The 25,035-nt window shown below is 43.4% G+C and overlaps 15 pseudogenes; all 15 read right to left on the reverse strand.

Annotated features, from left to right (window-relative positions):
- Positions 1–446: 446 nt before the first annotated feature.
- LOC130317757 (U2 spliceosomal RNA) lies at positions 447–710 on the reverse strand (annotated as a pseudogene).
- Positions 711–2,174: 1,464 nt separating this feature from the next.
- On the reverse strand, positions 2,175–2,439 carry LOC130317773 (U2 spliceosomal RNA; annotated as a pseudogene).
- A 1,468-nt stretch (positions 2,440–3,907) lies between these two features.
- LOC130317758 (U2 spliceosomal RNA) lies at positions 3,908–4,171 on the reverse strand (annotated as a pseudogene).
- A 1,464-nt stretch (positions 4,172–5,635) lies between these two features.
- LOC130317771 (U2 spliceosomal RNA) lies at positions 5,636–5,899 on the reverse strand (annotated as a pseudogene).
- A 1,463-nt stretch (positions 5,900–7,362) lies between these two features.
- Positions 7,363–7,629, reverse strand: LOC130317770 (U2 spliceosomal RNA; annotated as a pseudogene).
- A 1,462-nt stretch (positions 7,630–9,091) lies between these two features.
- LOC130317782 (U2 spliceosomal RNA) lies at positions 9,092–9,355 on the reverse strand (annotated as a pseudogene).
- Positions 9,356–10,803: 1,448 nt separating this feature from the next.
- Positions 10,804–11,067, reverse strand: LOC130317760 (U2 spliceosomal RNA; annotated as a pseudogene).
- Positions 11,068–12,516: 1,449 nt separating this feature from the next.
- Positions 12,517–12,781, reverse strand: LOC130317767 (U2 spliceosomal RNA; annotated as a pseudogene).
- Positions 12,782–14,229: 1,448 nt separating this feature from the next.
- LOC130317761 (U2 spliceosomal RNA) lies at positions 14,230–14,493 on the reverse strand (annotated as a pseudogene).
- Positions 14,494–15,967: 1,474 nt separating this feature from the next.
- Positions 15,968–16,232, reverse strand: LOC130317768 (U2 spliceosomal RNA; annotated as a pseudogene).
- Positions 16,233–17,706: 1,474 nt separating this feature from the next.
- Positions 17,707–17,970, reverse strand: LOC130317762 (U2 spliceosomal RNA; annotated as a pseudogene).
- A 1,462-nt stretch (positions 17,971–19,432) lies between these two features.
- On the reverse strand, positions 19,433–19,697 carry LOC130317775 (U2 spliceosomal RNA; annotated as a pseudogene).
- Positions 19,698–21,181: 1,484 nt separating this feature from the next.
- LOC130317764 (U2 spliceosomal RNA) lies at positions 21,182–21,445 on the reverse strand (annotated as a pseudogene).
- Positions 21,446–22,890: 1,445 nt separating this feature from the next.
- On the reverse strand, positions 22,891–23,154 carry LOC130317766 (U2 spliceosomal RNA; annotated as a pseudogene).
- A 1,466-nt stretch (positions 23,155–24,620) lies between these two features.
- Positions 24,621–24,885, reverse strand: LOC130317769 (U2 spliceosomal RNA; annotated as a pseudogene).
- Between the last annotated feature and the right edge of the window lie 150 nt (positions 24,886–25,035).

Below are 25,035 nucleotides of genomic sequence, written 5' to 3' on the forward strand. Positions count from 1 at the left end.
GAGACACTCCATTGCAACATTGGTTGTGAGCAGCAGTTTCTAAAAACAAATGCCTCATGGCGGATTTCCCATCCATCAATGGATGGTAAATTTTGTTTTTATCATTCACTGACCACAGAAACCAATGCATGGTCAAGCAACAGCAATGACACACCCTTGTGTATAGGCATGAGACCCTCATGTCATTTAACAGGATTCAGCACCACCCACAAGACAGCTACCTGTCATGTCATGTCAAACCTGCACAGGTGTGCTAGATTATTATTATTTAGTTTTATTTTATTTTTTTACACCAATCAGTGTGCAAACATGGTCATTAAAACGCTAAATGAATAGACGTTCATAAACCAGTCAGTGCAACTCATCATTTTGGTCTCCAATTCTCAAACTCAAATTCTCACCCACGGAGGATTAAATGAGAATCTTTCTTGTTTAACACTGGAATGGGGTGGTGCACTGTTCACTACCCGAAGATACTGCCACATCGGGTCAATGCATAGGGCGACAGAAGCAAGCTTCCAAATCAGCTCCCTTTCTCAAAAATCCATTTAATTTATGGTCCCCAGATAGGGAACGTATGTATCAGTATGTGCTCACAAGTCACCCAAGTGCAAGTATTCACACAAAAAAAAACGTGCCTCAGGATGCGATCTGTCGCAAGATCCTTTCTTTTTTTACACTTGATCTAAGCCAAAAGGCCTAGAGGGGATAACCGGGAAAGGGGTGGACCCAACCATGTCCCCTTCATGAGCACTCACATTACTCATAGGAATGGAAGGAAGGCTGGCAGCCAACCAGCCTCCCATACACTTTCTGGGTGGTTGGCAGTCAGCCACCCATACATACATACAGCACAGGCTAAACCCACATCATCACTTAAAAAAAGGACAGGCGACCATTGCACTCTGATGGAGCATTTAGCAATGCAATCCATAGCCTGGCTTTTGCCTGAACCCCCATCACTCCTCCTCTTGCATATAAGACAATATTTCAGATCTGCATATGAAAACAACACGCCTACCTTTGTTGCACATAGCTGCCTGCCTGTCTCTAGTTACCCCACTGGCTGTAGCTGCGTCCCTTCCGACATGGAATAACACCAACTGTAACGATAAACTGAAAATTAACAGTATAAACCTGCATCATTTTGGACTCTGGTATTTGCTGAATCCGGGTGACCTGACAATCGATGGTGGTGCCGCTGGTGATTCTGGCCTTCTTGGAATCTGTTGGGCCTATGTGTTAGCTCACACATCACTTGGGTATCCATGGTAACTACCACAACATGGTCATCTGCAGTTTACATCTAGCCCGTGGCATTGAATGGCATTTTAAAAGTGCTAAGGGTCCTGGTGCAATAATCCTCCCATGAGGATCAGCCTCAACGGCTTTGTAGATTGCACTCATGTCAGCAACTCCATATACATTTTTTTTTCTTCATGCTTCTTTCTTCATCCTTTTTTCTTTCTGTCGTTCAGACTTTCATTCATTCGATCTCTCTCACTCACTTGCTTTAACTCATTTGTTCTCACTCACTCACTCACTCACTCAATCACTCACTCACTCATTCACTCTCACTCACTCTCACTCTCTCACTCACTCGCTCACTAAGTCAGTCTCTCTCTCTCTCTCTCTTTTTCTTTTTATATATATTTTTTTCCGTCTTCTTCTTCTTCTTCTTCAGACCCTGTCATAGCACTAATGCCTTTCCAATACCACCAGCAGATGGAGACACTCCATTGCAACATTGGTTGTGAGCAGCAGTTTCTAAAAACAAATGCCTCATGGCGGATTTCCCATCCATCAATGAATGGTAAATTTTGTTTTTATCATTCACTGACCACAGAAACCAATGCATGGTCAAGCAACAGCAATGACACACCCTTGTGTATAGGCATGAGACCCTCATGTCATTTAACAGGATTCAGCACCACCCACAAGACAGCTACCTGTCATGTCATGTCAAACCTGCACAGGTGTGCTAGATTATTATTATTTAGTTTTATTTTATTTTTTTACACCAATCAGTGTGCAAACATGGTCATTAAAACGCTAAATGAATAGACGTTCATAAACCAGTCAGTGCAACTCATCATTTTGGTCTCCAATTCTCAAACTCAAATTCTCACCCACGGAGGATTAAATGAGAATCTTTCTTGTTTAACACTGGAATGGGGTGGTGCACTGTTCACTACCCGAAGATACTGCCACATCGGGTCAATGCATAGGGCGACAGAAGCAAGCTTCCAAATCAGCTCCCTTTCTCAAAAATCCATTTAATTTATGGTCCCCAGATAGGGAACGTATGTATCAGTATGTGCTCACAAGTCACCCAAGTGCAAGTATTCACACAAAAAAAAACGTGCCTCAGGATGCGATCTGTCGCAAGATCCTTTCTTTTTTTTACACTTGATCTAAGCCAAAAGGCCTAGAGGGGATAACCGGGAAAGGGGTGGACCCAACCATGTCCCCTTCATGAGCACTCACATTACTCATAGGAATGGAAGGAAGGCTGGCAGCCAACCAGCCTCCCATACACTTTCTGGGTGGGTGGCAGTCAGCCACCCATACATACATAAAGCACAGGCTAAACCCACATCATCACTTAAAAAAAGGACAGGCGACCATTGCACTCTGATGGAGCATTTAGCAATGCAATCCATAGCCTGGCTTTTGCCTGAACCCCCATCACTCCTCCTCTTGCATATAAGACAATATTTCAGATCTGCATATGAAAACAACACGCCTACCTTTGTTGCACATAGCTGCCTGCCTGTCTCTAGTTACCCCACTGGCTGTAGCTGCGTCCCTTCCGACATGGAATAACACCAACTGTAACGATAAACTGAAAATTAACAGTATAAACCTGCATCATTTTGGACTCTGGTATTTGCTGAATCCGGGTGACCTGACAATCGATGGTGGTGCCGCTGGTGATTCTGGCCTTCTTGGAATCTGTTGGGCCTATGTGTTAGCTCACACATCACTTGGGTATCCATGGTAACTACCACAACATGGTCATCTGCAGTTTACATCTAGCCCGTGGCATTGAATGGCATTTTAAAAGTGCTAAGGGTCCTGGTGCAATAATCCTCCCATGAGGATCAGCCTCAACGGCTTTGTAGATTGCACTCATGTCAGCAACTCCATATACATTTTTTTTTCTTCATGCTTCTTTCTTCATCCTTTTTTCTTTCTGTCATTCAGACTTTCATTCATTCGATCTCTCTCACTCACTTGCTTTAACTCATTTGTTCTCACTCACTCACTCACTCACTCAATCACTCACTCACTCATTCACTCTCACTCACTCTCACTCTCTCACTCACTCGCTCACTAAGTCAGTCTCTCTCTCTCTCTCTTTTTCTTTTTATATATATTTTTTTCCGTCTTCTTCTTCTTCTTCTTCTTCTTCAGACCCTGTCATAGCACTAATGCCTTTCCAATACCACCAGCAGATGGAGACACTCCATTGCAACATTGGTTGTGAGCAGCAGTTTCTAAAAACAAATGCCTCATGGCGGATTTCCCATCCATCAATGGATGGTAAATTTTGTTTTTATCATTCACTGACCACAGAAACCAATGCATGGTCAAGCAACAGCAATGACACACCCTTGTGTATAGGCATGAGACCCTCATGTCATTTAACAGGATTCAGCACCACCCACAAGACAGCTACCTGTCATGTCATGTCAAACCTGCACAGGTGTGCTAGATTATTATTATTTAGTTTTATTTTATTTTTTTACACCAATCAGTGTGCAAACATGGTCATTAAAACGCTAAATGAATAGACGTTCATAAACCAGTCAGTGCAACTCATCATTTTGGTCTCCAATTCTCAAACTCAAATTCTCACCCACGGAGGATTAAATGAGAATCTTTCTTGTTTAACACTGGAATGGGGTGGTGCACTGTTCACTACCCGAAGATACTGCCACATCGGGTCAATGCATAGGGCGACAGAAGCAAGCTTCCAAATCAGCTCCCTTTCTCAAAAATCCATTTAATTTATGGTCCCCAGATAGGGAACGTATGTATCAGTATGTGCTCACAAGTCACCCAAGTGCAAGTATTCACACAAAAAAAAACGTGCCTCAGGATGCGATCTGTCGCAAGATCCTTTCTTTTTTTACACTTGATCTAAGCCAAAAGGCCTAGAGGGGATAACCGGGAAAGGGGTGGACCCAACCATGTCCCCTTCATGAGCACTCACATTACTCATAGGAATGGAAGGAAGGCTGGCAGCCAACCAGCCTCCCATACACTTTCTGGGTGGGTGGCAGTCAGCCACCCATACATACATACAGCACAGGCTAAACCCACATCATCACTTAAAAAAAGGACAGGCGACCATTGCACTCTGATGGAGCATTTAGCAATGCAATCCATAGCCTGGCTTTTGCCTGAACCCCCATCACTCCTCCTCTTGCATATAAGACAATATTTCAGATCTGCATATGAAAACAACACGCCTACCTTTGTTGCACATAGCTGCCTGCCTGTCTCTAGTTACCCCACTGGCTGTAGCTGCGTCCCTTCCGACATGGAATAACACCAACTGTAACGATAAACTGAAAATTAACAGTATAAACCTGCATCATTTTGGACTCTGGTATTTGCTGAATCCGGGTGACCTGACAATCGATGGTGGTGCCGCTGGTGATTCTGGCCTTCTTGGAATCTGTTGGGCCTATGTGTTAGCTCACACATCACTTGGGTATCCATGGTAACTACCACAACATGGTCATCTGCAGTGTACATCTAGCCCGTGGCATTGAATGGCATTTTAAAAGTGCTAAGGGTCCTGGTGCAATAATCCTCCCATGAGGATCAGCCTCAACGGCTTTGTAGATTGCACTCATGTCAGCAACTCCATATACATTTTTTTTTCTTCATGCTTCTTTCTTCATCCTTTTTTCTTTCTGTCATTCAGACTTTCATTCATTCGATCTCTCTCACTCACTTGCTTTAACTCATTTGTTCTCACTCACTCACTCACTCACTCAATCACTCACTCATTCACTCTCACTCACTATCACTCTCTCACTCACTCGCTCACTAAGTCAGTCTCTCTCTCTCTCTCTTTTTCTTTTTATATATATTTTTTTCCGTCTTCTTCTTCTTCTTCTTCTTCTTCAGACCCTGTCATAGCACTAATGCCTTTCCAATACCACCAGCAGATGGAGACACTCCATTGCAACATTGGTTGTGAGCAGCAGTTTCTAAAAACAAATGCCTCATGGCGGATTTCCCATCCATCAATGGATGGTAAATTTTGTTTTTATCATTCACTGACCACAGAAACCAATGCATGGTCAAGCAACAGCAATGACACACCCTTGTGTATAGGCATGAGACCCTCATGTCATTTAACAGGATTCAGCACCACCCACAAGACAGCTACCTGTCATGTCATGTCAAACCTGCACAGGTGTGCTAGATTATTATTATTTAGTTTTATTTTATTTTTTTACACCAATCAGTGTGCAAACATGGTCATTAAAACGCTAAATGAATAGACGTTCATAAACCAGTCAGTGCAACTCATCATTTTGGTCTCCAATTCTCAAACTCAAATTCTCACCCACGGAGGATTAAATGAGAATCTTTCTTGTTTAACACTGGAATGGGGTGGTGCACTGTTCACTACCCGAAGATACTGCCACATCGGGTCAATGCATAGGGCGACAGAAGCAAGCTTCCAAATCAGCTCCCTTTCTCAAAAATCCATTTAATTTATGGTCCCCAGATAGGGAACGTATGTATCAGTATGTGCTCACAAGTCACCCAAGTGCAAGTATTCACACAAAAAAAAACTTGCCTCAGGATGCGATCTGTCGCAAGATCCTTTCTTTTTTTACACTTGATCTAAGCCAAAAGGCCTAGAGGAGATAACCGGGAAAGGGGTGGACCCAACCATGTCCCCTTCATGAGCACTCACATTACTCATAGGAATGGAAGGAAGGCTGGCAGCCAACCAGCCTCCCATACACTTTCTGGGTGGGTGGCAGTCAGCCACCCATACATACATACAGCACAGGCTAAACCCACATCATCACTTAAAAAAAGGACAGGCGACCATTGCACTCTGATGGAGCATTTAGCAATGCAATCCATAGCCTGGCTTTTGCCTGAACCCCCATCACTCCTCCTCTTGCATATAAGACAATATTTCAGATCTGCATATGAAAACAACACGCCTACCTTTGTTGCACATAGCTGCCTGCCTGTCTCTAGTTACCCCACTGGCTGTAGCTGCGTCCCTTCCGACATGGAATAACACCAACTGTAACGATAAACTGAAAATTAACAGTATAAACCTGCATCATTTTGGACTCTGGTATTTGCTGAATCCGGGTGACCTGACAATCGATGGTGGTGCCGCTGGTGATTCTGGCCTTCTTGGAATCTGTTGGGCCTATGTGTTAGCTCACACATCACTTGGGTATCCATGGTAACTACCACAACATGGTCATCTGCAGTTTACATCTAGCCCGTGGCATTGAATGGCATTTTAAAAGTGCTAAGGGTCCTGGTGCAATAATCCTCCCATGAGGATCAGCCTCAACGGCTTTGTAGATTGCACTCATGTCAGCAACTCCATATACATTTTTTTTTTCTTCATGCTTCTTTCTTCATCCTTTTTTCTTTCTGTCATTCAGACTTTCATTCATTCGATCTCTCTCACTCACTTGCTTTAACTCATTTGTTCTCACTCACTCACTCAATCACTCACTCACTCATTCACTCTCACTCACTCTCACTCTCTCACTCACTCGCTCACTAAGTCAGTCTCTCTCTCTCTTTTTCTTTTTATATATATTTTTTTCCGTCTTCTTCTTCTTCTTCTTCTTCTTCTTCTTCAGACCCTGTCATAGCACTAATGCCTTTCCAATACCACCAGCAGATGGAGACACTCCATTGCAACATTGGTTGTGAGCAGCAGTTTCTAAAAACAAATGCCTCATGGCGGATTTCCCATCCATCAATGGATGGTAAATTTTGTTTTTATCATTCACTGACCACAGAAACCAATGCATGGTCAAGCAACAGCAATGACACACCCTTGTGTATAGGCATGAGACCCTCATGTCATTTAACAGGATTCAGCACCACCCACAAGACAGCTACCTGTCATGTCATGTCAAACCTGCACAGGTGTGCTAGATTATTATTATTTAGTTTTATTTTATTTTTTTACACCAATCAGTGTGCAAACATGGTCATTAAAACGCTAAATGAATAGACGTTCATAAACCAGTCAGTGCAACTCATCATTTTGGTCTCCAATTCTCAAACTCAAATTCTCACCCACGGAGGATTAAATGAGAATCTTTCTTGTTTAACACTGGAATGGGGTGGTGCACTGTTCACTACCCGAAGATACTGCCACATCGGGTCAATGCATAGGGCGACAGAAGCAAGCTTCCAAATCAGCTCCCTTTCTCAAAAATCCATTTAATTTATGGTCCCCAGATAGGGAACGTATGTATCAGTATGTGCTCACAAGTCACCCAAGTGCAAGTATTCACACAAAAAAAAAAAACGTGCCTCAGGATGCGATCTGTCGCAAGATCCTTTCTTTTTTTACACTTGATCTAAGCCAAAAGGCCTAGAGGGGATAACCGGGAAAGGGGTGGACCCAACCATGTCCCCTTCATGAGCACTCACATTACTCATAGGAATGGAAGGAAGGCTGGCAGCCAACCAGCCTCCCATACACTTTCTGGGTGGGTGGCAGTCAGCCACCCATACATACATACAGCACAGGCTAAACCCACATCATCACTTAAAAAAAGGACAGGCGACCATTGCACTCTGATGGAGCATTTAGCAATGCAATCCATAGCCTGGCTTTTGCCTGAACCCCCATCACTCCTCCTCTTGCATATAAGACAATATTTCAGATCTGCATATGAAAACAACACGCCTACCTTTGTTGCACATAGCTGCCTGCCTGTCTCTAGTTACCCCACTGGCTGTAGCTGCCTCCCTTCCGACATGGAATAACACCAACTGTAACGATAAACTGAAAATTAACAGTATAAACCTGCATCATTTTGGACTCTGGTATTTGCTGAATCCGGGTGACCTGACAATCGATGGTGGTGCCGCTGGTGATTCTGGCCTTCTTGGAATCTGTTGGGCCTATGTGTTAGCTCACACATCACTTGGGTATCCATGGTAACTACCACAACATGGTCATCTGCAGTTTACATCTAGCCCGTGGCATTGAATGGCATTTTAAAAGTGCTAAGGGTCCTGGTGCAATAATCCTCCCATGAGGATCAGCCTCAACGGCTTTGTAGATTGCACTCATGTCAGCAACTCCATATACATTTTTTTTTCTTCATGCTTCTTTCTTTATCCTTTTTTCTTTCTGTCATTCAGACTTTCATTCATTCGATCTCTCTCACTCACTTGCTTTAACTCATTTGTTCTCACTCACTCACTCACTCAATCACTCACTCACTCATTCACTCTCACTCACTCTCACTCTCTCACTCACTCGCTCACTAAGTCAGTCTCTCTCTCTCTCTCTCTCTTTTTCTTTTTATATATATTTTTTTCCGTCTTCTTCTTCTTCTTCTTCAGACCCTGTCATAGCACTAATGCCTTTCCAATACCACCAGCAGATGGAGACACTCCATTGCAACATTGGTTGTGAGCAGCAGTTTCTAAAAACAAATGCCTCATGGCGGATTTCCCATCCATCAATGGATGGTAAATTTTGTTTTTATCATTCACTGACCACAGAAACCAATGCATGGTCAAGCAACAGCAATGACACACCCTTGTGTATAGGCATGAGACCCTCATGTCATTTAACAGGATTCAGCACCACCCACAAGACAGCTACCTGTCATGTCATGTCAAACCTGCACAGGTGTGCTAGATTATTATTATTTAGTTTTATTTTATTTTTTTACACCAATCAGTGTGCAAACATGGTCATTAAAACGCTAAATGAATAGACGTTCATAAACCAGTCAGTGCAACTCATCATTTTGGTCTCCAATTCTCAAACTCAAATTCTCACCCACGGAGGATTAAATGAGAATCTTTCTTGTTTAACACTGGAATGGGGTGGTGCACTGTTCACTACCCGAAGATACTGCCACATCGGGTCAATGCATAGGGCGACAGAAGCAAGCTTCCAAATCAGCTCCCTTTCTCAAAAATCCATTTAATTTATGGTCCCCAGATAGGGAACGTATGTATCAGTACGTGCTCACAAGTCACCCAAGTGCAAGTATTCACACAAAAAAAAACGTGCCTCAGGATGCGATCTGTCGCAAGATCCTTTCTTTTTTTACACTTGATCTAAGCCAAAAGGCCTAGAGGGGATAACCGGGAAAGGGGTGGACCCAACCATGTCCCCTTCATGAGCACTCACATTACTCATAGGAATGGAAGGAAGGCTGGCAGCCAACCAGCCTCCCATACACTTTCTGGGTGGGTGGCAGTCAGCCACCCATACATACATACAGCACAGGCTAAACCCACATCATCACTTAAAAAAAGGACAGGCGACCATTGCACTCTGATGGAGCATTTAGCAATGCAATCCATAGCCTGGCTTTTGCCTGAACCCCCATCACTCCTCCTCTTGCATATAAGACAATATTTCAGATCTGCATATGAAAACAACACGCCTACCTTTGTTGCACATAGCTGCCTGCCTGTCTCTAGTTACCCCACTGGCTGTAGCTGCGTCCCTTCCGACATGGAATAACACCAACTGTAACGATAAACTGAAAATTAACAGTATAAACCTGCATCATTTTGGACTCTGGTATTTGCTGAATCCGGGTGACCTGACAATCGATGGTGGTGCCGCTGGTGATTCTGGCCTTCTTGGAATCTGTTGGGCCTATGTGTTAGCTCACACATCACTTGGGTATCCATGGTAACTACCACAACATGGTCATCTGCAGTTTACATCTAGCCCGTGGCATTGAATGGCATTTTAAAAGTGCTAAGGGTCCTGGTGCAATATTCCTCCCATGAAGATCAGCATCAACGGCTTTGTAGATTGCACTCATGTCAGCAACTCCATATACATTTTTTTTTCTTCATGCTTCTTTCTTCATCCTTTTTTCTTTCTGTCATTCAGACTTTCATTCATTCGATCTCTCTCACTCACTTGCTTTAACTCATTTGTTCTCACTCACTCACTCACTCAATCACTCACTCATTCACTCTCACTCACTCTCACTCTCTCACTCACTCGCTCACTAAGTCAGTCTCTCTCTCTCTCTCTTTTTCTTTTTATATATATTTTTTTCCGTCTTCTTCTTCTTCAGACCCTGTCATAGCACTAATGCCTTTCCAATACCACCAGCAGATGGAGACACTCCATTGCAACATTGGTTGTGAGCAGCAGTTTCTAAAAACAAATGCCTCATGGCGGATTTCCCATCCATCAATGGATGGTAAATTTTGTTTTTATCATTCACTGACCACAGAAACCAATGCATGGTCAAGCAACAGCAATGACACACCCTTGTGTATAGGCATGAGACCCTCATGTCATTTAACAGGATTCAGCACCACCCACAAGACAGCTACCTGTCATGTCATGTCAAACCTGCACAGGTGTGCTAGATTATTATTATTTAGTTTTATTTAATTTTTTTACACCAATCAGTGTGCAAACATGGTCATTAAAACGCTAAATGAATAGACGTTCATAAACCAGTCAGTGCAACTCATCATTTTGGTCTCCAATTCTCAAACTCAAATTCTCACCCACGGAGGATTAAATGAGAATCTTTCTTGTTTAACACTGGAATGGGGTGGTGCACTGTTCACTACCCGAAGATACTGCCACATCGGGTCAATGCATAGGGCGACAGAAGCAAGCTTCCAAATCAGCTCCCTTTCTCAAAAATCCATTTAATTTATGGTCCCCAGATAGGGAACGTATGTATCAGTATGTGCTCACAAGTCACCCAAGTGCAAGTATTCACACAAAAAAAAACGTGCCTCAGGATGCGATCTGTCGCAAGATCCTTTCTTTTTTTACACTTGATCTAAGCCAAAAGGCCTAGAGGGGATAACCGGGAAAGGGGTGGACCCAACCATGTCCCCTTCATGAGCACTCACATTACTCATAGGAATGGAAGGAAGGCTGGCAGCCAACCAGCCTCCCATACACTTTCTGGGTGGGTGGCAGTCAGCCACCCATACATACATACAGCACAGGCTAAACCCACATCATCACTTAAAAAAGGACAGGCGACCATTGCACTCTGATGGAGCATTTAGCAATGCAATCCATAGCCTGGCTTTTGCCTGAACCCCCATCACTCCTCCTCTTGCATATAAGACAATATTTCAGATCTGCATATGAAAACAACACGCCTACCTTTGTTGCACATAGCTGCCTGCCTGTCTCTAGTTACCCCACTGGCTGTAGCTGCGTCCCTTCCGACATGGAATAACACCAACTGTAACGATAAACTGAAAATTAACAGTATAAACCTGCATCATTTTGGACTCTGGTATTTGCTGAATCCGGGTGACCTGACAATCGATGGTGGTGCCGCTGGTGATTCTGGCCTTCTTGGAATCTGTTGGGCCTATGTGTTAGCTCACACATCACTTGGGTATCCATGGTAACTACCACAACATGGTCATCTGCAGTTTACATCTAGCCCGTGGCATTGAATGGCATTTTAAAAGTGCTAAGGGTCCTGGTGCAATAATCCTCCCATGAGGATCAGCCTCAACGGCTTTGTAGATTGCACTCATGTCAGCAACTCCATATACATTTTTTTTTCTTCATGCTTCTTTCTTCATCCTTTTTTCTTTCTGTCATTCAGACTTTCATTCATTCGATCTCTCTCACTCACTTGCTTTAACTCATTTGTTCTCACTCACTCACTCAATCACTCACTCACTCATTCACTCTCACTCACTCTCACTCACTCGCTCACTAAGTCAGTCTCTCTCTCTCTCTCTCTCTTTTTCTTTTTATATATATTTTTTTCCGTCTTCTTCTTCTTCTTCTTCAGACCCTGTCATAGCACTAATGCCTTTCCAATACCACCAGCAGATGGAGACACTCCATTGCAACATTGGTTGTGAGCAGCAGTTTCTAAAAACAAATGCCTCATGGCGGATTTCCCATCCATCAATGGATGGTAAATTTTGTTTTTATCATTCACTGACCACAGAAACCAATGCATGGTCAAGCAACAGCAATGACACACCCTTGTGTATAGGCATGAGACCCTCATGTCATTTAACAGGATTCAGCACCACCCACAAGACAGCTACCTGTCATGTCATGTCAAACCTGCACAGGTGTGCTAGATTATTATTATTTAGTTTTATTTTATTTTTTTACACCAATCAGTGTGCAAACATGGTCATTAAAACGCTAAATGAATAGACGTTCATAAACCAGTCAGTGCAACTCATCATTTTGGTCTCCAATTCTCAAACTCAAATTCTCACCCACGGAGGATTAAATGAGAATCTTTCTTGTTTAACACTGGAATGGGGTGGTGCACTGTTCACTACCCGAAGATACTGCCACATCGGGTCAATGCATAGGGCGACAGAAGCAAGCTTCCAAATCAGCTCCCTTTCTCAAAAATCCATTTAATTTATGGTCCCCAGATAGGGAACGTATGTATCAGTATGTGCTCACAAGTCACCCAAGTGCAAGTATTCACACAAAAAAAAAACGTGCCTCAGGATGCGATCTGTCGCAAGATCCTTTCTTTTTTTACACTTGATCTAAGCCAAAAGGCCTAGAGGGGATAACCGGGAAAGGGGTGGACCCAACCATGTCCCCTTCATGAGCACTCACATTACTCATAGGAATGGAAGGAAGGCTGGCAGCCAACCAGCCTCCCATACACTTTCTGGGTGGGTGGCAGTCAGCCACCCATACATACATACAGCACAGGCTAAACCCACATCATCACTTAAAAAAAGGACAGGCGACCATTGCACTCTGATGGAGCATTTAGCAATGCAATCCATAGCCTGGCTTTTGCCTGAACCCCCATCACTCCTCCTCTTGCATATAAGACAATATTTCAGATCTGCATATGAAAACAACACGCCTACCTTTGTTGCACATAGCTGCCTGCCTGTCTCTAGTTACCCCACTGGCTGTAGCTGCGTCCCTTCCGACATGGAATAACACCAACTGTAACGATAAACTGAAAATTAACAGTATAAACCTGCATCATTTTGGACTCTGGTATTTGCTGAATCCGGGTGACCTGACAATCGATGGTGGTGCCGCTGGTGATTCTGGCCTTCTTGGAATCTGTTGGGCCTATGTGTTAGCTCACACATCACTTGGGTATCCATGGTAACTACCACAACATGGTCATCTGCAGTTTACATCTAGCCCGTGGCATTGAATGGCATTTTAAAAGTGCTAAGGGTCCTGGTGCAATAATCCTCCCATGAGGATCAGCCTCAACGGCTTTGTAGATTGCACTCATGTCAGCAACTCCATATACATTTTTTTTTCTTCATGCTTCTTTCTTCATCCTTTTTTCTTTCTGTCATTCAGACTTTCATTCATTCGATCTCTCTCACTCACTTGCTTTAACTCATTTGTTCTCACTCACTCACTCACTCACTCAATCACTGACTCACTCATTCACTCTCACTCACTCGCTCACTAAGTCAGTCTCTCTCTCTCTCTTTTTCTTTTTATATATATTTTTTTCCGTCTTCTTCTTCTTCTTCTTCTTCTTCAGACCCTGTCATAGCACTAATGCCTTTCCAATACCACCAGCAGATGGAGACACTCCATTGCAACATTGGTTGTGAGCAGCAGTTTCTAAAAACAAATGCCTCATGGCGGATTTCCCATCCATCAATGGATGGTAAATTTTGTTTTTATCATTCACTGACCACAGAAACCAATGCATGGTCAAGCAACAGCAATGACACACCCTTGTGTATAGGCATGAGACCCTCATGTCATTTAACAGGATTCAGCACCACCCACAAGACAGCTACCTGTCATGTCATGTCAAACCTGCACAGGTGTGCTAGATTATTATTATTTAGTTTTATTTTATTTTTTTACACCAATCAGTGTGCAAACATGGTCATTAAAACGCTAAATGAATAGACGTTCATAAACCAGTCAGTGCAACTCATCATTTTGGTCTCCAATTCTCAAACTCAAATTCTCACCCACGGAGGATTAAATGAGAATCTTTCTTGTTTAACACTGGAATGGGGTGGTGCACTGTTCACTACCCGAAGATACTGCCACATCGGGTCAATGCATAGGGCGACAGAAGCAAGCTTCCAAATCAGCTCCCTTTCTCAAAAATCCATTTAATTTATGGTCCCCAGATAGGGAACGTATGTATCAGTATGTGCTCACAAGTCACCCAAGTGCAAGTATTCACACAAAAAAAAACGTGCCTCAGGATGCGATCTGTCGCAAGATCCTTTCTTTTTTTACACTTGATCTAAGCCAAAAGGCCTAGAGGGGATAACCGGGAAAGGGGTGGACCCAACCATGTCCCCTTCATGAGCACTCACATTACTCATAGGAATGGAAGGAAGGCTGGCAGCCAACCAGCCTCCCATACACTTTCTGGGTGGGTGGCAGTCAGCCACCCATACATACATACAGCACAGGCTAAACCCACATCATCACTTAAAAAAAGGACAGGCGACCATTGCACTCTGATGGAGCATTTAGCAATGCAATCCATAGCCTGGCTGTTGCCTGAACCCCCATCACTCCTCCTCTTGCATATAAGACAATATTTCAGATCTGCATATGAAAACAACACGCCTACCTTTGTTGCACATAGCTGCCTGCCTGTCTCTAGTTACCCCACTGGCTGTAGCTGCGTCCCTTCCGACATGGAATAACACCAACTGTAACGATAAACTGAAAATTAACAGTATAAACCTGCATCATTTTGGACTCTGGTATTTGCTGAATCCGGGTGACCTGACAATCGATGGTGGTGCCGCTGGTGATTCTGGCCTTCTTGGAATCTGTTGGGCCTATGTGTTAGCTCACACATCACTTGGGTATCCATGGTAACTACCACAACATGGTCATCTGCAGTTTACATCTAGCCCGTGGCATTGAATGGCATTTTAAAAGTGCTAAGGGTCCTGGTGCAATAATCCTCCCATGAGGATCAGCCTCAACGGCTTTGTAGATTGCACTCATGTCAGCAACTCCATATACATTTTTTTTTCTTCATGCTTCTTTCTTCATCCTTTTTTCTTTCTGTCATTCAGACTTTCATTCTTTCGATCTCTCTCACTCACTTGCTTTAACTCATTTGTTCTCACTCACTCACTCACTCACTCACTCAATCACTCACTCACTCATTCACTCTCACTCACTCTCACTCTCTCACTCACTCGCTCACTAAGTCAGTCTCTCTCTCTCTTTTTCTTTTTATATATATTTTTTTCCGTCTTCTTCTTCTTCTTCTTCTTCTTCTTCTTCAGACCCTGTCATAGCACTAATGCCTTTCCAATACCACCAGCAGATGGAGACACTCCATTGCAACATTGGTTGTGAGCAGCAGTTTCTAAAAACAAATGCCTCATGGCGGATTTCCCATCCATCAATGGATGGTAAATTTTGTTTTTATCATTCACTGACCACAGAAACCAATGCATGGTCAAGCAACAGCAATGACACACCCTTGTGTATAGGCATGAGACCCTCACGTCATTTAACAGGATTCAGCACCACCCACAAGACAGCTACCTGTCATGTCATGTCAAACCTGCACAGGTGTGCTAGATTATTATTATTTAGTTTTATTTTATTTTTTTACACCAATCAGTGTGCAAACATGGTCATTAAAACGCTAAATGAATAGACGTTCATAAACCAGTCAGTGCAACTCATCATTTTGGTCTCCAATTCTCAAACTCAAATTCTCACCCACGGAGGATTAAATGAGAATCTTTCTTGTTTAACACTGGAATGGGGTGGTGCACTGTTCACTACCCGAAGATACTGCCACATCGGGTCAATGCATAGGGCGACAGAAGCAAGCTTCCAAATCAGCTCCCTTTCTCAAAAATCCATTTAATTTATGGTCCCCAGATAGGGAACGTATGTATCAGTATGTGCTCACAAGTCACCCAAGTGCAAGTATTCACACAAAAAAAAAACGTGCCTCAGGATGCGATCTGTCGCAAGATCCTTTCTTTTTTTACACTTGATCTAAGCCAAAAGGCCTAGAGGGGATAACCGGGAAAGGGGTGGACCCAACCATGTCCCCTTCATGAGCACTCACATTACTCATAGGAATGGAAGGAAGGCTGGCAGCCAACCAGCCTCCCATACACTTTCTGGGTGGGTGGCAGTCAGCCACCCATACATACATACAGCACAGGCTAAACCCACATCATCACTTAAAAAAAGGACAGGCGACCATTGCACTCTGATGGAGCATTTAGCAATGCAATCCATAGCCTGGCTTTTGCCTGAACCCCCATCACTCCTCCTCTTGCATATAAGACAATATTTCAGATCTGCATATGAAAACAACACGCCTACCTTTGTTGCACATAGCTGCCTGCCTGTCTCTAGTTACCCCACTGGCTGTAGCTGCGTCCCTTCCGACATGGAATAACACCAACTGTAACGATAAACTGAAAATTAACAGTATAAACCTGCATCATTTTGGACTCTGGTATTTGCTGAATCCGGGTGACCTGACAATCGATGGTGGTGCCGCTGGTGATTCTGGCCTTCTTGGAATCTGTTGGGCCTATGTGTTAGCTCACACATCACTTGGGTATCCATGGTAACTACCACAACATGGTCATCTGCAGTTTACATCTAGCCCGTGGCATTGAATGGCATTTTAAAAGTGCTAAGGGTCCTGGTGCAATAATCCTCCCATGAGGATCAGCCTCAACGGCTTTGTAGATTGCACTCATGTCAGCAACTCCATATACATTTTTTTTTCTTCATGCTTCTTTCTTCATCCTTTTTTCTTTCTGTCATTCAGACTTTCATTCATTCGATCTCTCTCACTCACTTGCTTTAACTCATTTGTTCTCACACACTCACTCACTCAATCACTCAATCACTCACTCACTCATTCACTCTCACTCACTCTCACTCTCTCACTCACTCGCTCACTAAGTCAGTCTCTCTCTCTCTCTCTCTTTTTCTTTTTATATATATTTTTTTCCGTCTTCTTCTTCTTCTTCTTCTTCTTCAGACCCTGTCATAGCACTAATGCCTTTCCAATACCACCAGCAGATGGAGACACTCCATTGCAACATTGGTTGTGAGCAGCAGTTTCTAAAAACAAATGCCTCATGGCGGATTTCCCATCCATCAATGGATGGTAAATTTTGTTTTTATCATTCACTGACCACAGAAACCAATGCATGGTCAAGCAACAGCAATGACACACCCTTGTGTATAGGCATGAGACCCTCATGTCATTTAACAGGATTCAGCACCACCCACAAGACAGCTACCTGTCATGTCATGTCAAACCTGCACAGGTGTGCTAGATTATTATTATTTAGTTTTATTTTATTTTTTTACACCAATCAGTGTGCAAACATGGTCATTAAAACGCTAAATGAATAGACGTTCATAAACCAGTCAGTGCAACTCATCATTTTGGTCTCCAATTCTCAAACTCAAATTCTCACCCACGGAGGATTAAATGAGAATCTTTTTTGTTTAACACTGGAATGGGGTGGTGCACTGTTCACTACCCGAAGATACTGCCACATCGGGTCAATGCATAGGGCGACAGAAGCAAGCTTCCAAATCAGCTCCCTTTCTCAAAAATCCATTTAATTTATGGTCCCCAGATAGGGAACGTATGTATCAGTATGTGCTCACAAGTCACCCAAGTGCAAGTATTCACACAAAAAAAAACGTGCCTCAGGATGCGATCTGTCGCAAGATCCTTTCTTTTTTTACACTTGATCTAAGCCAAAAGGCCTAGAGGGGATAACCGGGAAAGGGGTGGACCCAACCATGTCCCCTTCATGAGCACTCACATTACTCATAGGAATGGAAGGAAGGCTGGCAGCCAACCAGCCTCCCATACACTTTCTGGGTGGGTGGCAGTCAGCCACCCATACATACATACAGCACAGGCTAAACCCACATCATCACTTAAAAAAAGGACAGGCGACCATTGCACTCTGATGGAGCATTTAGCAATGCAATCCATAGCCTGGCTTTTGCCTGAACCCCCATCACTCCTCCTCTTGCATATAAGACAATATTTCAGATCTGCATATGAAAACAACACGCCTACCTTTGTTGCACATAGCTGCCTGCCTGTCTCTAGTTACCCCACTGGCTGTAGCTGCGTCCCTTCCGACATGGAATAACACCAACTGTAACGATAAACTGAAAATTAACAGTATAAACCTGCATCATTTTGGACTCTGGTATTTGCTGAATCCGGGTGACCTGACAATCGATGGTGGTGCCGCTGGTGATTCTGGCCTTCTTGGAATCTGTTGGGCCTATGTGTTAGCTCACACATCACTTGGGTATCCATGGTAACTACCACAACATGGTCATCTGCAGTTTACATCTAGCCCGTGGCATTGAATGGCATTTTAAAAGTGCTAAGGGTCCTGGTGCAATAATCCTCCCATGAGGATCAGCCTCAACGGCTTTGTAGATTGCACTCATGTCAGCAACTCCATATACATTTTTTTTTCTTCATGCTTCTTTCTTCATCCTTTTTTCTTTCTGTCATTCAGACTTTCATTCATTCGATCTCTCTCACTCACTTGCTTTAACTCATTTGTTCTCACTCACTCACTCACTCACTCAATCACTCACTCACTCATTCACTCTCACTCACTCTCACTCTCTCACTCACTCGCTCACTAAGTCAGTCTCTCTCTCTCTCTCTTTTTCTTTTTATATATATTTTTTTCCGTCTTCTTCTTCTTCTTCTTCAGACCCTGTCATAGCACTAATGCCTTTCCAATACCACCAGCAGATGGAGACACTCCATTGCAACATTGGTTGTGAGCAGCAGTTTCTAAAAACAAATGCCTCATGGCGGATTTCCCATCCATCAATGGATGGTAAATTTTGTTTTTATCATTCACTGACCACAGAAACCAATGCATGGTCAAGCAACAGCAATGACACACCCTTGTGTATAGGCATGAGACCCTCATGTCATTTAACAGGATTCAGCACCACCCACAAGACAGCTACCTGTCATGTCATGTCAAACCTGCACAGGTGTGCTAGATTATTATTATTTAGTTTTATTTTATTTTTTTACACCAATCAGTGTGCAAACATGGTCATTAAAACGCTAAATGAATAGACGTTCATAAACCAGTCAGTGCAACTCATCATTTTGGTCTCCAATTCTCAAACTCAAATTCTCACCCACGGAGGATTAAATGAGAATCTTTCTTGTTTAACACTGGAATGGGGTGGTGCACTGTTCACTACCCGAAGATACTGCCACATCGGGTCAATGCATAGGGCGACAGAAGCAAGCTTCCAAATCAGCTCCTTTTCTCAAAAATCCATTTAATTTATGGTCCCCAGATAGGGAACATATGAATCAGTATGTGCTCACAAGTCACCCAAGTGCAAGTATTCACACAAAAAAAAAACGTGCCTCAGGATGCGATCTGTCGCAAGATCCTTTCTTTTTTTACACTTGATCTAAGCCAAAAGGCCTAGAGGGGATAACCGGGAAAGGGGTGGACCCAACCATGTCCCCTTCATGAGCACTCACATTACTCATAGGAATGGAAGGAAGGCTGGCAGCCAACCAGCCTCCCATACACTTTCTGGGTGGGTGGCAGTCAGCCACCCATACATACATACAGCACAGGCTAAACCCACATCATCACTTAAAAAAAGGACAGGCGACCATTGCACTCTGATGGAGCATTTAGCAATGCAATCCATAGCCTGGCTTTTGCCTGAACCCCCATCACTCCTCCTCTTGCATATAAGACAATATTTCAGATCTGCATATGAAAACAACACGCCTACCTTTGTTGCACATAGCTGCCTGCCTGTCTCTAGTTACCCCACTGGCTGTAGCTGCGTCCCTTCCGACATGGAATAACACCAACTGTAACGATAAACTGAAAATTAACAGTATAAACCTGCATCATTTTGGACTCTGGTATTTGCTGAATCCGGGTGACCTGACAATCGATGGTGGTGCCGCTGGTGATTCTGGCCTTCTTGGAATCTGTTGGGCCTATGTGTTAGCTCACACATCACTTGGGTATCCATGGTAACTACCACAACATGGTCATCTGCAGTTTACATCTAGCCCGTGGCATTGAATGGCATTTTAAAAGTGCTAAGGGTCCTGGTGCAATAATCCTCCCATGAGGATCAGCCTCAACGCTTTGTAGATTGCACTCATGTCAGCAACTCCATATACATTTTTTTTTCTTCATGCTTCTTTCTTCATCCTTTTTTCTTTCTGTCATTCAGACTTTCATTCATTCGATCTCTCTCACTCACTTGCTTTAACTCATTTGTTCTCACTCACTCACTCACTCACTCAATCACTCACTCACTCATTCACTCTCACTCACTCTCACTCTCTCACTCACTCGCTCACTAAGTCAGTCTCTCTCTCTCTCTCTCTCTCTTTTTCTTTTTATATATATATTTTTTTCCGTCTTCTTCTTCTTCTTCTTCTTCTTCTTCTTCTTCAGACCCTGTCATAGCACTAATGCCTTTCCAATACCACCAGCAGATGGAGACACTCCATTGCAACATTGGTTGTGAGCAGCAGTTTCTAAAAACAAATGCCTCATGGCGGATTTCCCATCCATCAATGGATGGTAAATTTTGTTTTTATCATTCACTGACCACAGAAACCAATGCATGGTCAAGCAACAGCAATGACACACCCTTGTGTATAGGCATGAGACCCTCATGTCATTTAACAGGATTCAGCACCACCCACAAGACAGCTACCTGTCATGTCATGTCAAACCTGCACAGGTGTGCTAGATTATTATTATTTAGTTTTATTTTATTTTTTTACACCAATCAGTGTGCAAACATGGTCATTAAAACGCTAAATGAATAGACGTTCATAAACCAGTCAGTGCAACTCATCATTTTGGTCTCCAATTCTCAAACTCAAATTCTCACCCACGGAGGATTAAATGAGAATCTTTCTTGTTTAACACTGGAATGGGGTGGTGCACTGTTCACTACCCGAAGATACTGCCACATCGGGTCAATGCATAGGGCGACAGAAGCAAGCTTCCAAATCAGCTCCCTTTCTCAAAAATCCATTTAATTTATGGTCCCCAGATAGGGAACGTATGTATCAGTATGTGCTCACAAGTCACCCAAGTGCAAGTATTCACACAAAAAAAAACGTGCCTCAGGATGCGATCTGTCGCAAGATCCTTTCTTTTTTTACACTTGATCTAAGCCAAAAGGCCTAGAGGGGATAACCGGGAAAGGGGTGGACCCAACCATGTCCCCTTCATGAGCACTCACATTACTCATAGGAATGGAAGGAAGGCTGGCAGCCAACCAGCCTCCCATACACTTTCTGGGTGGGTGGCAGTCAGCCACCCATACATACATACAGCACAGGCTAAACCCACATCATCACTTAAAAAAAGGACAGGCGACCATTGCACTCTGATGGAGCATTTAGCAATGCAATCCATAGCCTGGCTTTTGCCTGAACCCCCATCACTCCTCCTCTTGCATATAAGACAATATTTCAGATCTGCATATGAAAACAACACGCCTACCTTTGTTGCACATAGCTGCCTGCCTGTCTCTAGTTACCCCACTGGCTGTAGCTGCGTCCCTTCCGACATGGAATAACACCAACTGTAACGATAAACTGAAAATTAACAGTATAAACCTGCATCATTTTGGACTCTGGTATTTGCTGAATCCGGGTGACCTGACAATCGATGGTGGTGCCGCTGGTGATTCTGGCCTTCTTGGAATCTGTTGGGCCTATGTGTTAGCTCACACATCACTTGAGTATCCATGGTAACTACCACAACATGGTCATCTGCAGTTTACATCTAGCCCGTGGCATTGAATGGCATTTTAAAAGTGCTAAGGGTCCTGGTGCAATAATCCTCCCATGAGGATCAGCCTCAACGGCTTTGTAGATTGCACTCATGTCAGCAACTCCATATACATTTTTTTTTCTTCATGCTTCTTTCTTCATCCTTTTTTCTTTCTGTCATTCAGACTTTCATTCATTCGATCTCTCTCACTCACTTGCTTTAACTCATTTGTTCTCACTCACTCACTCACTCACTCAATCACTCACTCACTCTCACTCTCTCACTCACTCGCTCACTAAGTCAGTCTCTCTCTCTCTCTCTCTTTTTCTTTTATATATAATTTTTTCTGTCTTCTTCTTCTTCTTCTTCAGACCCTGTCATAGCACTAATGCATTTCCAATACCACCAGCAGATGGAGACACTCCATTGCAACATTGGTTGTGAGCAGCAGTTTCTAAAAACAAATGCCTCATGGCGGATTTCCCATCCATCAATGGATGGTAAATTTTGTTTTTATCATTCACTGACCACAGAAACCAATGCATGGTCAAGCAACAGCAATGACACACCATTGTGTATAGGCATGAGACCCTCATGTCATTTAACAGGATTCAGCACCACCCACAAGACAGCTACCTGTCATGTCATGTCAAACCTGCACAGGTGTGCTAGATTATTATTATTTAGTTTTATTTTATTTTTTTACACCAATCAGTGTGCAAACATGGTCATTAAAACGCTAAATGAATAGACGTTCATAAACCAGTCAGTGCAACTCATCATTTTGGTCTCCAATTCTCAAACTCAAATTCTCACCCACGGAGGATTAAATGAGAATCTTTCTTGTTTAACACTGGAATGGGGTGGTGCACTGTTCACTACCCGAAGATACTGCCACATCGGGTCAATGCATAGGGCGACAGAAGCAAGCTTCCAAATCAGCTCCCTTTCTCAAAAATCCATTTAATTTATGGTCCCCAGATAGGGAACGTATGTATCAGTATGTGCTCACAAGTCACCCAAGTGCAAGTATTCACACAAAAAAAAACGTGCCTCAGGATGCGATCTGTCGCAAGATCCTTTCTTTTTTTACACTTGATCTAAGCCAAAAGGCCTAGAGGGGATAACCGGGAAAGGGGTGGACCCAACCATGTCCCCTTCATGAGCACTCACATTACTCATAGGAATGGAAGGAAGGCTGGCAGCCAACCAGCCTCCCATACACTTTCTGGGTGGGTGGCAGTCAGCCACCCATACATACATACAGCACAGGCTAAACCCACATCATCACTTAAAAAAAGGACAGGCGACCATTGCACTCTGATGGAGCATTTAGCAATGCAATCCATAGCCTGGCTTTTGCCTGAACCCCCATCACTCCTCCTCTTGCATATAAGACAATATTTCAGATCTGCATATGAAAACAACACGCCTACCTTTGTTGCACATAGCTGCCTGCCTGTCTCTAGTTACCCCACTGGCTGTAGCTGCGTCCCTTCCGACATGGAATAACACCAACTGTAACGATAAACTGAAAATTAACAGTATAAACCTGCATCATTTTGGACTCTGGTATTTGCTGAATCCGGGTGACCTGACAATCGATGGTGGTGCCGCTGGTGATTCTGGCCTTCTTGGAATCTGTTGGGCCTATGTGTTAGCTCACACATCACTTGGGTATCCATGGTAACTACCACAACATGGTCATCTGCAGTTTACATCTAGCCCGTGGCATTGAATGGCATTTTAAAAGTGCTAAGGGTCCTGGTGCAATAATCCTCCCATGAGGATCAGCCTCAACGGCTTTGTAGATTGCACTCATGTCAGCAACTCCATATACATTTTTTTTTCTTCATGCTTCTTTCTTCATCCTTTTTTCTTTCTGTCATTCAGACTTTCATTCTTTCGATCTCTCTCACTCACTTGCTTTAACTCATTTGTTCTCACTCACTCACTCACTCACTCACTCAATCACTCACTCACTCATTCACTCTCACTCACTCACTCTCACTCTCTCACTCACTCGCTCACTAAGTCAGTCTCTCTCTCTCTTTTTCTTTTTATATATATTTTTTTCCGTCTTCTTCTTCTTCTTCTTCAGACCCTGTCATAGCACTAATGCCTTTCCAATACCACCAGCAGATGGAGACACTCCATTGCAACATTGGTTGTGAGCAGCAGTTTCTAAAAACAAATGCCTCATGGCGGATTTCCCATCCATCAATGGATGGTAAATTTTGTTTTTATCATTCACTGACCACAGAAACCAATGCATGGTCAAGCAACAGCAATGACACACCCTTGTGTATAGGCATGAGACCCTCACGTCATTTAACAGGATTCAGCACCACCCACAAGACAGCTACCTGTCATGTCATGTCAAACCTGCACAGGTGTGCTAGATTATTATTATTTAGTTTTATTTTATTTTTTTACACCAATCAGTGTGCAAACATGGTCATTAAAACGCTGAATGAATAGACGTTCATAAACCAGTCAGTGCAACTCATCATTTTGGTCTCCAATTCTCAAACTCAAATTCTCACCCACGGAGGATTAAATGAGAATCTTTCTTGTTTAACACTGGAATGGGGTGGTGCACTGTTCACTACCCGAAGATACTGCCACATCGGGTCAATGCATAGGGCGACAGAAGCAAGCTTCCAAATCAGCTCCCTTTCTCAAAAATCCATTTAATTTATGGTCCCCAGATAGGGAACGTATGTATCAGTATGTGCTCACAAGTCACCCAAGTGCAAGTATTCACACAAAAAAAAAACGTGCCTCAGGATGCGATCTGTCGCAAGATCCTTTCTTTTTTTACACTTGATCTAAGCCAAAAGGCCTAGAGGGGATAACCGGGAAAGGGGTGGACCCAACCATGTCCCCTTCATGAGCACTCACATTACTCATAGGAATGGAAGGAAGGCTGGCAGCCAACCAGCCTCCCATACACTTTCTGGGTGGGTGGCAGTCAGCCACCCATACATACATACAGCACAGGCT

This window comes from Hyla sarda, unplaced genomic scaffold (assembly GCF_029499605.1).
Source record: "Hyla sarda isolate aHylSar1 unplaced genomic scaffold, aHylSar1.hap1 scaffold_2019, whole genome shotgun sequence".
Classification (NCBI taxonomy): domain Eukaryota; kingdom Metazoa; phylum Chordata; class Amphibia; order Anura; family Hylidae; genus Hyla; species Hyla sarda.